At 44.9% G+C, this 12,008-nt stretch overlaps 1 protein-coding gene across 7 annotated transcripts in view; it reads left to right on the forward strand.

The window, feature by feature from the left end:
- The window catches only part of DOCK3 (dedicator of cytokinesis 3), a 463,693-nt gene that overhangs the window by 75,364 nt on the left and 376,321 nt on the right, over positions 1–12,008 (forward strand). The window lies entirely within an intron of this gene.

Raw genomic sequence — 12,008 nt, forward strand, 5'->3', positions numbered from 1 at the left:
GCTTGTTAAAAGAGGAAAGTCTTCAACAGGCGCCAAAAAGATAACAGAGATGACACCTGCTTAAAATTTAAGGGGAGAGAATTCCACAGGGTAAGTGTTGTCACACTAAAGGTCCGTTTCCTATGTTGTGCAGAACAGACCTCCTGATAAGATGGTGCCTGCAGGACTCCCTCACCTGCAGAGCGCAGTGATCGACTGGGTATATAAGGGGTAAGACAGTCTTTCAGGTATCCTGGTTCCAAGCTGTATAGAGCCTTGTACACCAAAACTAGAACCTTGAACCTTGGCCGGTAGCAAATGGGCAGCCAGTGCAATTCTTTCAGCAGCGGGGTGACATGTTGGCGATACCCTGCCTCAGTGAGCAGTCTCGCCACCACATTTTGCACCAGCTGCAACTCCGGAATAACCTCAAGGGGAGCCCCACATAGAGCACATTTCAGTAATCCAGCCTGGAGGTTACCAGTGTGTGGACAACAGTGGTCAGGCTATCCCAGTCCAGAAAAGGCCACAGCTGTCTTACCAGCCAAAGCTGGTAAAAGGCACTCCTGGCCACTGAGGTCACGTGGGCCTCTAGTGACAAAGATGGATGCAGGAGCACCCCTAGACTATGAACTTGCTCTTTCAGAGGTAGTACGACCCCATCCAAAGCAGGCAGCTGACCAGTTATCCAAACTGTGGAACCACCAACCCACAGTGCCTCCATCTTGCTAGGATTCAGACTCAGTTTATTGGCCCTCATCCAGCCCACCACCGAATCCAGGCAGCGGTCCAGGGCTTGCACGGCCTCTCCCGATTCAGATGTTACGGAGAAATAGAGCTGAGTGTTGTCAGCATACTGCTGTCACCTTGCCCCAAATCTCCTGATGACCACTCCCAAGGGCTTTATATAGATGTTAAACAGCATGGGGGACAAGATGGTACCCTGCAGCACCCCACAGCACAACTGCCAGGGGGCCGAAGACAGTCACCCAATGCTATTCTCTGAGAACAACCTTGGAGATAGGATGGGAACCACTGTGAAACAGTGCCTCCAATACCCATCTCACCAATTTGGCCCAAAAGGATACATGGTCAATGGTATCAAAAGCCACTGAGAGATCAAGTAAGAATAAGAGGGTCGCACTCTCCCTGTCCTTCTCCCAATAAAGGTCATCCATCAGGATGACCAAGGCCAATTCAGTCCCATAACCAGGTCTGAACCCAGACTGGGATGGGTGAAGATAATCTGTTTCATCCAAGAGTACTTGCAATTGCTGCGCCACAACCCTCTCAAACACCTTCCATAAAAAGGGGGTATTTGCAACCTGTCGGCAGTTGTCACAAACCAATGGGTCCAGGTTGGGCTTTTTCAGGAGTGGTCAGATCACCGCCCCTTTGAAGGCTGCTGGAACCACTCCCTCCTGCAATGATGCATTGACCACACTCTGGATCCACTCAGTCAACCCCCCTCTACAAGCTTTAATAAGCCAAGAAGAGCAAGGGTCGAGAGAACACGTTGCTGGCCGCATCATTGCAAGCACCTTGTCTATGTCATCAGGCTGCATCAACTGAAACCGTTCCCAAGAAGTTGCAGCAGACGTTGCACTGGAGACCTCATTAGGAGCTACAGTAGATGTGGATGGGGCATCAAGACTGCTACAAAGGCGAGCAAGTGCCTTGCAAACAATTCACAGTGGGCCTCCGAAGGGTCTAAAACTCCATTTCCTGGAGTTGATGTCAACAGACCCCTGACAATACGGAAAAGCTCTACTGGATGGCTACTTGAGGATGCGATGCAGGCAGAGAAATGGGCCTTCTTTGCCTCCCTCACTGCCACACATTAGGCATGGTTATGATGTTTTACTCGTGCCTCATCAGCCTCACAATACGTCTTTCGCCACTTGCGCTCTAGCTGTCATCCAGCCTGTTTCATTTCCCTTAGCCCACTGGTGTACCAAGGGGCAAACCGTGCTCCACAATGCCGGAGAGGGCGCTCGGGGGCAACTGTGTCAGGAGCCCTATGCGCTTTGCTGTTCCACAGCATGACAAGGGCTTCAACAGGGTCACCTGCTCTATCTACTGGGAACTCCCCCAGGGCATTCAGGATCCTGTGGATTCCATTAGGCTCTGGGGGCAGACCTTCTTAATCTGTCCACCACCCCTGCAGGGAAAAATCGGAGCCCTAAGTCTAAACTTCACCAGGAAGTGATCTGACCATGACAATGGGGTGCCATCTAGCCCCCATCTCCAGACCACCCCTTCCTCCATCTGGAGCAAAAACCGAAGTTGAGGGTGTGCCCTGCCCTATGTGTCAGGCCAGTGACAACTTGAGATAGCCCCATGGTTGTCATGGAGGCCATGAAGTTCTGAGCCAGAACACTAGAGGCAGCCTTAGCATGGACATTGAAATCACCCAGCACTATCGTTCTGGGCTCCTCCAACACCACAGCTGAGATGGCCTCTTAGTCTGGTGTCTCAGCTTTGACCATTCCAGCTTGGGTGCCCCTGCCAGGAATCTAGCTTCTTGGTTTAGACTCCTGACAGCATTGCTCTCAGCTTTTTTGACACTCTCAATCCCTCTCACCACGTTAAGGTGTGCATCCTAGAAGAGGCAGTTGTGTAATATAGTTGTGTAATAGCTGCAGTTAATCATATTAAAAGGTAAATTGTATTATGTTAATTAGTTATATGCAAAAACATTTGGACCAGACAATTGAAACTAAATTGTCCCTTTTTTCCAGAACATTTGCTACTGTTCCATATACCCTAATTGGTCCAATCATGTTTTTGGTCTATCCTGTGTCTGTGCATTCAAGCAGGGGCATCTGACTTCTTGAGGGAAAGCTGCAACCTAATTTGAAACAGAATGTAGACTAGAGGTGGCTAACTTGTGGCCCTCCAGATGTTGTTGGACTTCAGCTTCCATTACTCCCAGCTGATGATGGGAATTGTAGTACACCCTGAATGTATTTTTAGTATCAAGCCTCACATTGCCTACATTCTGTTAGTTTCCAAGCCCAATTCGAAATGCTGTTTTGACATACAAAGTTTGGGTCCTGATACCTTAAGGATCTCCTTTCTCGCACCAGCCTACCTGGAGCCTATGATGGTCATCTTGAGGCCCTTCTCCACATGCCTCCTCTATGAGGAATATGGAGGGTGGTGATGAGAGAGTGGGCCTTTTCAGTAGTATTCCCCCCCCCCAGTTGTGGAACATTCTCCCCAGTGAGGTTTGCTGGCTGCCATCATTGTCATTTTTCCAACCTCAGGAGAAAACATTTTTATTCTTTCAGGCATTTGGGGACTGATAAGGAGCATCATTATTCTATTGGCTTTTGTAATAATTTAGGCAGCTGGTTGGTGACAGGGTCTTGTAATTTTTGTGTGTGAACTTTTAGTGTATTTTTAAAATTGATTTATTTGTACATATTGTGTTTTGTATTTATTTTTGCTGTTTGAGGTGCTTCAAGTGTTTTAAGTGGGAATGACACAAATTGAACAAATAGTAATATTTATAGTCATTTATTTGTAGACTGGCTGGAGGGGTGAATGCCCCGAGCAGTGAGTAACCATAGCTATGTCCCTTCATCATCAAAGATTAGGAGCCAGTTTCAGGTAAGAAAGCATCCAGCGGAATTGAATCCTAGTTTCTCATTTTACAATTGTATTGGAGAAAGAACAGCGTTTCAGTTTTCAGTAGCAACTTCATTATATTGCTACTTCTGCTGCTGATATTAGAGGGAGAAAATGTTTTTGAAATACTACCTTTATAGAAACCTTCAATGTATGTTTCTGTAGGGATAAGGTTGTGAGAAACAGAAGCAGTAAATAAGTGTCACACAATCAAGTAAACCTGCTCACACAGTGTCAAAATGTCTCAAGATGACAGTCCCACTTATATCTGTCAGCAAGCCCTTTGCATACTGTGTGATGTGATGATGTGAGCAACCGCTTGACCAGCCTAGTTAAAGTTGTATTAGGCTATGTGCACATTAGTTGCTTCAAAAGTAGCAAGAATTTTTCTGGCTGAGCCTACAGCAAAGTGTTTCCATTGGCCACACTTGGAAGACAAAAGGATCGATTTACCAATCAGTTGCAAAACTTCCCTGAAGGTGAATTTTTTTTTAAAAAAAACCTGCGCTGGAGCTGATCTGATGAGGTTTTAAGTGTAAAAAGGGATGGAGTTTGACTAGTTTCTGTGGGTTCTGCAGTTATTGGTGGTGATTTTAATGTATTAATGTCTTTATGTCTATTGTTCATTGTAATTTTATACTTGTGATTGTACGTTGCCCAGAGTGGTTGGATATCCTCCCAGATGGGCAACTAATAAATCCAATAAATAAATAAATAAATAGTGTTGTGTGCCCCATTTTGAGAAAAGAGAGGTAGAGACTCATTGGAATCAGCACAACATTAGGGGTGTCTCTACCCTTAGTCTCTCCCAGCTTTTCTTTTCATTTGTATTGAGATATAGCTGAAGTTGAGTTGATATTATCCCTTTTCTCTTTAATTGCATGTGAAGAATTAAGTAAGCAGCAGGTAAGAATTTGAGATAAGCAACAGAGCGAGTTCGGCAGCAGGGCAAGGAGATCAAAGCACCCCACTCTGCCCATCTGTTTCCTGACCTAAATAAAACCTAAGGTTCAATAAATTAACTCAATAAACTACAAAAATAATTATGCACGTAGGAAGCTAGCAAGGATGAGGGGCTTTCCAGTGTTTTGCACTGTCTGTAACACAACTATCTACCTGTTGGACAGAAGTCAAGGACGTGCCCTTGGTGCAATGAGCTCCTGCTTCTCCAGGAACAGGTTTGTTTCCTTGAGGCCAAGGTGGGTGACCTGGAGAAGATGAGAGAAGCAGAGAGGTTTGTGGACGAGGCCTTTCAGGACATTATAGCTATCTCCCACTCCCAGGATGATAGCTCTCCTGCTGTCATAGATGAGGGCCTTGGGGAAGGAGAGCGTCCATCCAAAGAAGAGGAAATGATCCCTTAAAAGGAACTCATTCCTTGGAGGACGAACAGATATCCTCTTGTGCTGAGGGGTGGGGGGAAACTGGTAGTGGATGTTTTGATCATTAGTGGGATGTGTGGGATTTAATCATTAGCGGAATAGTGAGATGTGTGATGGGCATGCAGACCACAAGATGATTTGCCTGCCTGGTGTGAAGGTTGCAGATGTTGCCCATCAGCTAGGTAGCTTGGTAAATAGTGCTGGGGAGGAGTCAGTAGTCATGGTTCACATTGGCACCATTGACATGGAGAAATGCAGTTGTGAAGTTCTGGAAGCAAAATTTAGGTTGCTAGTTAGGATATCAAAAGCCAGGACCTCAAAGGCTCCTGCTGGGAGGAAGGGCTTGTTATTCAATCAATCATTCAATCAATCAATCAATCATTCAATCAGTCAAGGTTTTCTCTGAAATGCTTCAGTTCCACTTCCATGTGCAGGGCCAGCTAGACAGGCACAGCTTTGTAATCTCAATGTTTGGATGAGACAGTGGTGTCAGGAGGAGGGGTTTGCATCTGTAGGGCACTGGGGAACATTTTAGGACAGGCTGGGCCTGTACAGAAAGGACGGGCTCCACTTGAACAGGGATGGAACTAGACTGCTGGTGCTTAAAATCGAAAAGGTGGCAGAGCAGCTTTTAAACTGATTGAAGGGGGAGACCTGACATGAGCTAACAAGGGTCGGGTTCGGAACAAATCCCCCCCCCGGGGATGAAGAGCAAAGAAAGGATGAAATTTTAAATGAAGTAGGCCTCGAAACAGGCATTGAGAGTGCAGGGGCACAAGATAGCAATCCCAAGAGGCAAAAGTATCACAGGCCAAAGCAAAAGTGCCAGAGACACTTGAAGAGTGTTTATACGCTAATGCTAGAAGCCTGCGAACCAAGATGGGAGAACTGGAGTGCTTGGTCTTAGAGGAGAGCATTGATATGGTGAGCATAATAGAAACATGATTGAACGGGGAAAACCAGTGGGATCGATTATCCCTGGATATAAACTGTGTTGGACGGACAGGGAAGGATATATTGGAGGTGGTGTCACTCTACATGTGAAAGAGGGCATTGAATCCAGCAAGCTAGAAACCTAAAAGAGACAGAATCATTGTGTGTGGTGATACACCGCCCCAAGAGTAACTTAGTACTGGGGATGATCTATCGTCTCCATGATAAAAATGCTCAGGGAGATCTTGAGATGAGATATGAAATCAAGAAAGCATTCAAACTAGGAAATGTTGTAGTAATGGGTGACTTCAACTACCCTCAGAGCCTCCCCTAGGCACCGGGAAGTGGGGCGGTTGCCCCGAGCCCTGTGCTTTGGGGAGCCCCACGCTTGGCGATCTGCTCACCAGCCGGCTCCTCCCTGCCTGCCTGCTCACCTTCACCACGCCAGGCAGGGTGCGGTGTAGCTCTCTCTCTCTCCGCCCGGGACAGGAGCTTGCCCGCCTGCCCGCCATGCTGAAGCCGCCACTGCTGCTCCTGCTGCGGTCAGCAAGCGGTAGCCGCCCGGGACAGGAGCTTGCCCGTCTGCCCGCCATGCTGAAGCCGCCACTGCTGCTCCTGCTGCGGTCAGCAAGCGGTAGCCACCCCGGGGACAGAGAGCTGGGCTGGCAGTTCCGGGACTGGTGCCTGTGCACCTACGGCGACTCGGCCAAGACCAAGACGGTGACCTGGAGCAAATGTGGGGGGGGCCCAACTATGCTTTTGCCCTGGGCCCCGCATGTGCTAAGGGTGTGCCTGACTACCATGACATAGTGTCCTGCCCGAACTCGAGGAACTCAGACTCAGACACAGCTGTAGTTTTTTCTTTTATTGAAGTAATAGAAAATTTCAGTTCAGAGCGCATCATGAATCTATCTATGGCTTACTCAGAACACAGCATCCCTCTCTAACAAGGCACAACTTAAGGAGGGCTGGGCGGGCCCCCCTACTTGCATGTACCCTGAGTCACAGTTGGAGGCATGCGCGTAAGCACTGACTCCTCCTGAGCTGGGATTGTTGAATCTCCCACCGCTTCTGCCTCCTGGACCTGGGCGAAGGCGGGGCCTTGGCATCAGTCCATTTCTCTCCCTCTGTGGGGGGAGAGCTGTCTGGCGGTGGCACAGGCATGGATAGAGGCACTGCATCAGGCGGAGGAGTGGGCAGCCAGTCCGGGGGTCTGTCCTGAGGAGTGTCTGGGATGGCTGGTGGTGACCCGTCAGCATCCAAAGTGGGGGCTGCTTCGATGTCTCCTTTGCTGGGTCCTTCCCCGACAGGAATGTCCAAGTCTTCCTCACTTCCCTCCTATGCATTGGTCCTCTCTCAGCTCGTAAGGCTCACGACACGACTGGCTACATATGTGTTCCAGTCATGACAAAGAAGCAAAATTTCTAGATATCCTGAATGACTGTGCCCTAGAACAGTTGGTCTAACTAAACAAAGTCTCGAGGGTTAAATCACTCAAAAATGCTTAGGAGTTGTTTAAAAATACAATAATAGAAGTTCAACTGGAGATCAGGAAAGGTATACTAGGGCCAAGAGGATGCCAGTGTGGTTAACAAGCAGAATCAAAGAAGCTATTACAGGCAAGAAGTCTTTCTTCAAAATATGTAAGTCTTGTCCAAATAAGGAAAATAAAAAGGAACACAAACCCTGGCAGGTCTGTAGTCTGGGGGTGCTCCTGGATCCATCTTAGTTGCTAGAGGCCCACGTGACCTCAGTGGCTAGGAGTGGCTTTTACCAGCTTCAGCTGGTAAGACAGCTGCGGCTGCTTCTGGACTGGGATAGCCTGACCACTGTTGTCCATGGACTGGTCAGAGATCATGGTCAACCATGTCAAAGGCCACAGAAAGATCAAGTAAAATAAGAACAGAATAGAGAGCTTTAGACTTGGCAGTAAGGAGGTCATCTGTGATCTTCGTATGAGCTGTCTCAGTGGAGTGCAAGGGATGAAATCTGGATTGAAAGGGATCTAGAGCAGAGGTATGAGAAAGTCGAGGCAATGTGAATAAACAGCATGTTCCAGGACTTTGGAAACAAAAGACAACAAAGAAACAGGGCAGTAATTAGAGAGAGAAAAATAATCAAGTGAAGGTCTTTGAGAATGGGAGAAACAATAGCATGCTTAAATGCAGAAGGAAACGTGACAGAAGAAAGAGACAGATTAATAGTGTAAAGAAGAGAAGAAAGAACAGTGGGAGCAACAGTAATTAAAAGATGAGAAGGAACTGGATCAAGAGAACAGGTAGAGGGATTTGAAGAGGATAGCAACTGGACAGTTCATCAGATGAAACTGTAGAAAAAGTAGAGAAGGTAGAAGAAACACATTTGAATGGCTGGTAACAGAAGAGAGTTGCAGCAGGATCAGAACAAATAGTTGCAATTTTATTAAAGAAAGTGGCAAAATCATTAGCAGAGAGTGAAGAAGGAAGAGATGGTGGGGTAGGCTTAAAAGAGAATTAAAAGTAGAAAAACAACCCTGAGGATGCCTACCATTAGCATGAATTAATGATGTGTAGTACTGCTGTTTGGCTAGAGAAATAGCAGAGTAAAAATAAGAAAGAATAAATTTGTAATGAGCATAGTCTGCCCACTCCCTGGTCCTCCTCTAGAGGTGTTCAGCAGTCCGGGCACACAAACGAAGATAGTGAATAAAAGGAGTGAGCCAGGGCTGGGTTTGAGTGGGATGAACCTTTCTATTGATGGAGCAAAACTGTCCAGAGTTGAAGATAAAATAGAGTTAAATGAAGCAACAGCTAAATCCAGGGAACCTGCAGAGGGAAGGGAAGAGGCCAATGCTTGAGAGAGAGCCTCAGTATTAACAGAATGCAGGTTCCAAAAAGAACAAGAAACAGAACACAAAGGAGGTGGATTATAAGCCACCTAAAACAAATTAAATGATGATCTGACAAAGGAAATTCAATAACAGAAAAGTCAGAAATGGAGCAATTCTTGGTACATGAGGCCAGCACCCTGCTGAAGCTAAGCAGGGTGAGGTCTGGTCAGTGCCTGGATGGGAGACTGCCTGAGAGCCATATGTAAGCCACCTTGGGTTTCTATCATGAAAAGAAAGGTGGGGTATAAATACATACGTACATACATACATACATACATGATCAAGACAATGACCAAAAGTATTTATTTATTTATTAGATTTATATCCCACTCTTCCTCCCAGTGGAAGCCCAGAATGCATAGATGTTAGACCAAAGCCTGAGATCGAAAGAGGAAGATAAAGAGAAAAAGCATAAAGTAGCAGAATCCAAGGAGTCCATATGAATATTAAAATCCCCTAAAATGAGAATGTGGACATTGTAAAGTGCTTAGGTTGCAGTAGTAACCGTATACATTCAAGCCCTAAATATCCTGATACTTCACACAGCCAGTAGTGTAGTGGCAAATTCAGAAGTGCAAGGTACTTTCATGACAGTCAAACCATGCCCTCTCACAGCCATACCTCTGCACAACCACACCACTTCTAAGATTGTACAACCTTCTAAAATAGTACAATAAAATGAGCTTTCAGTGTCTAACTGTGTTTGGAGTACTTTCCCTTACTCATGCATTGCAACAGTCAATGCAGATCTCCATGTGTTGTCTTTTCAGCTAGATCTACTATTTTCTGCATGTGACTTGGGCAAATATACTATAATGCTGTAAGGTAACGAACTTCCTTTGCGGAGTTTCCCTTCTTGGTTGTCATACTAAGATTCAGAGTAACTGCATTTTAGTAGAGCTTATGAGTTTTAGGTGGAAACTTAAGCATGGAAATGCCTAATTCTAACCTCTGGTGTTGACTGCAACACACACACACACACCACATACGCTTTCTCCTCCCGCCACTTGTATGTATTTTTTAAATCTTTTTCCCTCCTCCCCTAGTACTACTGGCTCTGGGCAGGAACAACATCACACATTTCTGCCTACGCTAACTTGTTGCTGGATTGAGAATAAGACCCTTAGTTCCTGTGATCCCTTAAAAGAGTTCTTTTTTTCCCTACTTACCTGAAATAGAAGCAGTAAAAGTTTAAGATATTGTGAGACAGCAGGATGCATGCAGTTCCTTCATTCCTCTGATTTACCGGAACACAGGCTTCTATGTTCCTTTGCTTGCTGTGATACTCACATTTAATTGCCAGCTATCTTCAGTTTGCTGTTTTCAACATGTTGCAGTACTTAAGCTTCCCCTTTAGCCAAACTATTTTTGACATCCCCAATTAGATATTTTAATAGCACCAAGGTAAGAGTTTAGAGTTGAACTTCTGTCTCTTCCTGCCTGCCTGCCTCGCTCTCTGTGTAAACAAACAAAGATGGAACCTTACACCCATTGGAAGTTGTGTGCTTCATAGGATTCAATGGCATTCTTCATATTTATTTGTATTGCCATCACATAGTGCACTACTGTATATTTGAATATTTTCCTCATCCCCTCACAGCCTTTATGTGGGCCTTGAAGACTTCCTTCTTTGCTAAGGCCTTTGATGCCCTATAATTTCAGTTCATGCTAGGGTCTAGTGAAATTTTATTGCTATTATTGTGTTGTGTATTTCCTGCTGGCGTTAGGTTTTAGTGTTGCTATAAATGGATATTGGAAATGGTTTCATACTATATTTGGTTGTCTGTTTTTACCTGGGTAGTGAGCCACTTTATGGAGTATTTATTCCTGAAGTGAATGATAAATCTTTTAAATGAATGCATAAATTTATTGCTGCTGATTTGGAATATTGGGCATAGTGATACAGTAACTTGTGTTCCATGTCAGATTTAACGGTATGGCTTCAAACTTTTTGCTTGTATTCAACAAAAATTTGTTATGTGCCTTCAAGTTAGCTACGACTTACGGCAATCCTATGAATCAGCAACCTCCAACAGCATCTGTCATGAACCACCCTATTCAGACCTTGTAAGTTCAGGTCTGTGGCTTCCTTTATGGAATCAATCCATCTCTTGTTTGGTCTTCCTCTTATTTGACTGCTAACATATTCATTTCCGGAAACTTGTACAGTAATTAATATTCTTTCAATCTTCTTAGTGGCCTCAAACTGGTTTGCATGTAACATTAAACCATAGTTCAAAATAAACTATGGTTTGAAAAGTACATTGTTCTTTCTGTGCTCCTGATTGTGCTGCATAGGGGAGAAGGCAAGCCAGAGTCTGGTTTATTGTGACATGTAAACCAGGGCTTATGGTTTGTTTCCTCCCAATAAACCATGAGTGGTAAGTGAAAATAAATCTTGGCTTCTGATTGTGGTTTAAAGAGACACAAACCATGAGCCCAAACAAGCTTGGGTTTGCACTTAACGATGAGCTAGGCTCTGGCTTGTTTCTTCTGCCACAGAGCACAGTCTGGAATGGTTGTAGAGCAAAGCATTTGTGCTTCTTAAACCATCATTTATGTGAATTGGGTCATTGTCTACACAATTATCAGTGACACTCTTTTGTGGTGCAGATTTTTTGTCTTGTTTTTGTCTTTAAACAGTAAAAGGATAAATTCTGTTGTCTGAAATTGAGACAAGAACAGTACAAAGAGGTTCTAAATTCATTTATTATAATAGTGGAAAAGTTCTTTATAAGTGTTGTAAACATAAAACCACCAAATTCATACTCAGTTGTTAAGTAGAAGAAGATGATGGGGCAAAGTGGAACATAGATGGGACCTGAGTACTGCATCTATAGCTTTTGCTCAGGCAGTTAAAGTCTTTTATGAAGCTGGATCTTGGGTCAGAGGCTCTCTTGCAACTGAAGAATTGATTGGCCACATAAATCAATTTTTTTCTGTTTAGCTAAAATGCTAGGACTTGAACCCACTACTTGTATGTGCCTAGTAGGTTGGAATGAGTGAGATCTTATTAGGGCCATCTAAAGGAATATGTGTTTAAGCAAACCAAAGCAAACCAGCTGTAAACAGTGCAGAAACAAGGATGCTATGGGACTAGCAGCTCATCACCAATTAATGTCATCTTCTCATTCATACCTGTCTAGTAGCCTACTTTACCCTCCTACTATAGGAGGTAGTTTGTCTTGAGATCAACAGAACAATTTCCCGAT

This window comes from Rhineura floridana, chromosome 3, assembly GCF_030035675.1.
Source record: "Rhineura floridana isolate rRhiFlo1 chromosome 3, rRhiFlo1.hap2, whole genome shotgun sequence".
In the NCBI taxonomy this organism is placed as follows: domain Eukaryota; kingdom Metazoa; phylum Chordata; class Lepidosauria; order Squamata; family Rhineuridae; genus Rhineura; species Rhineura floridana.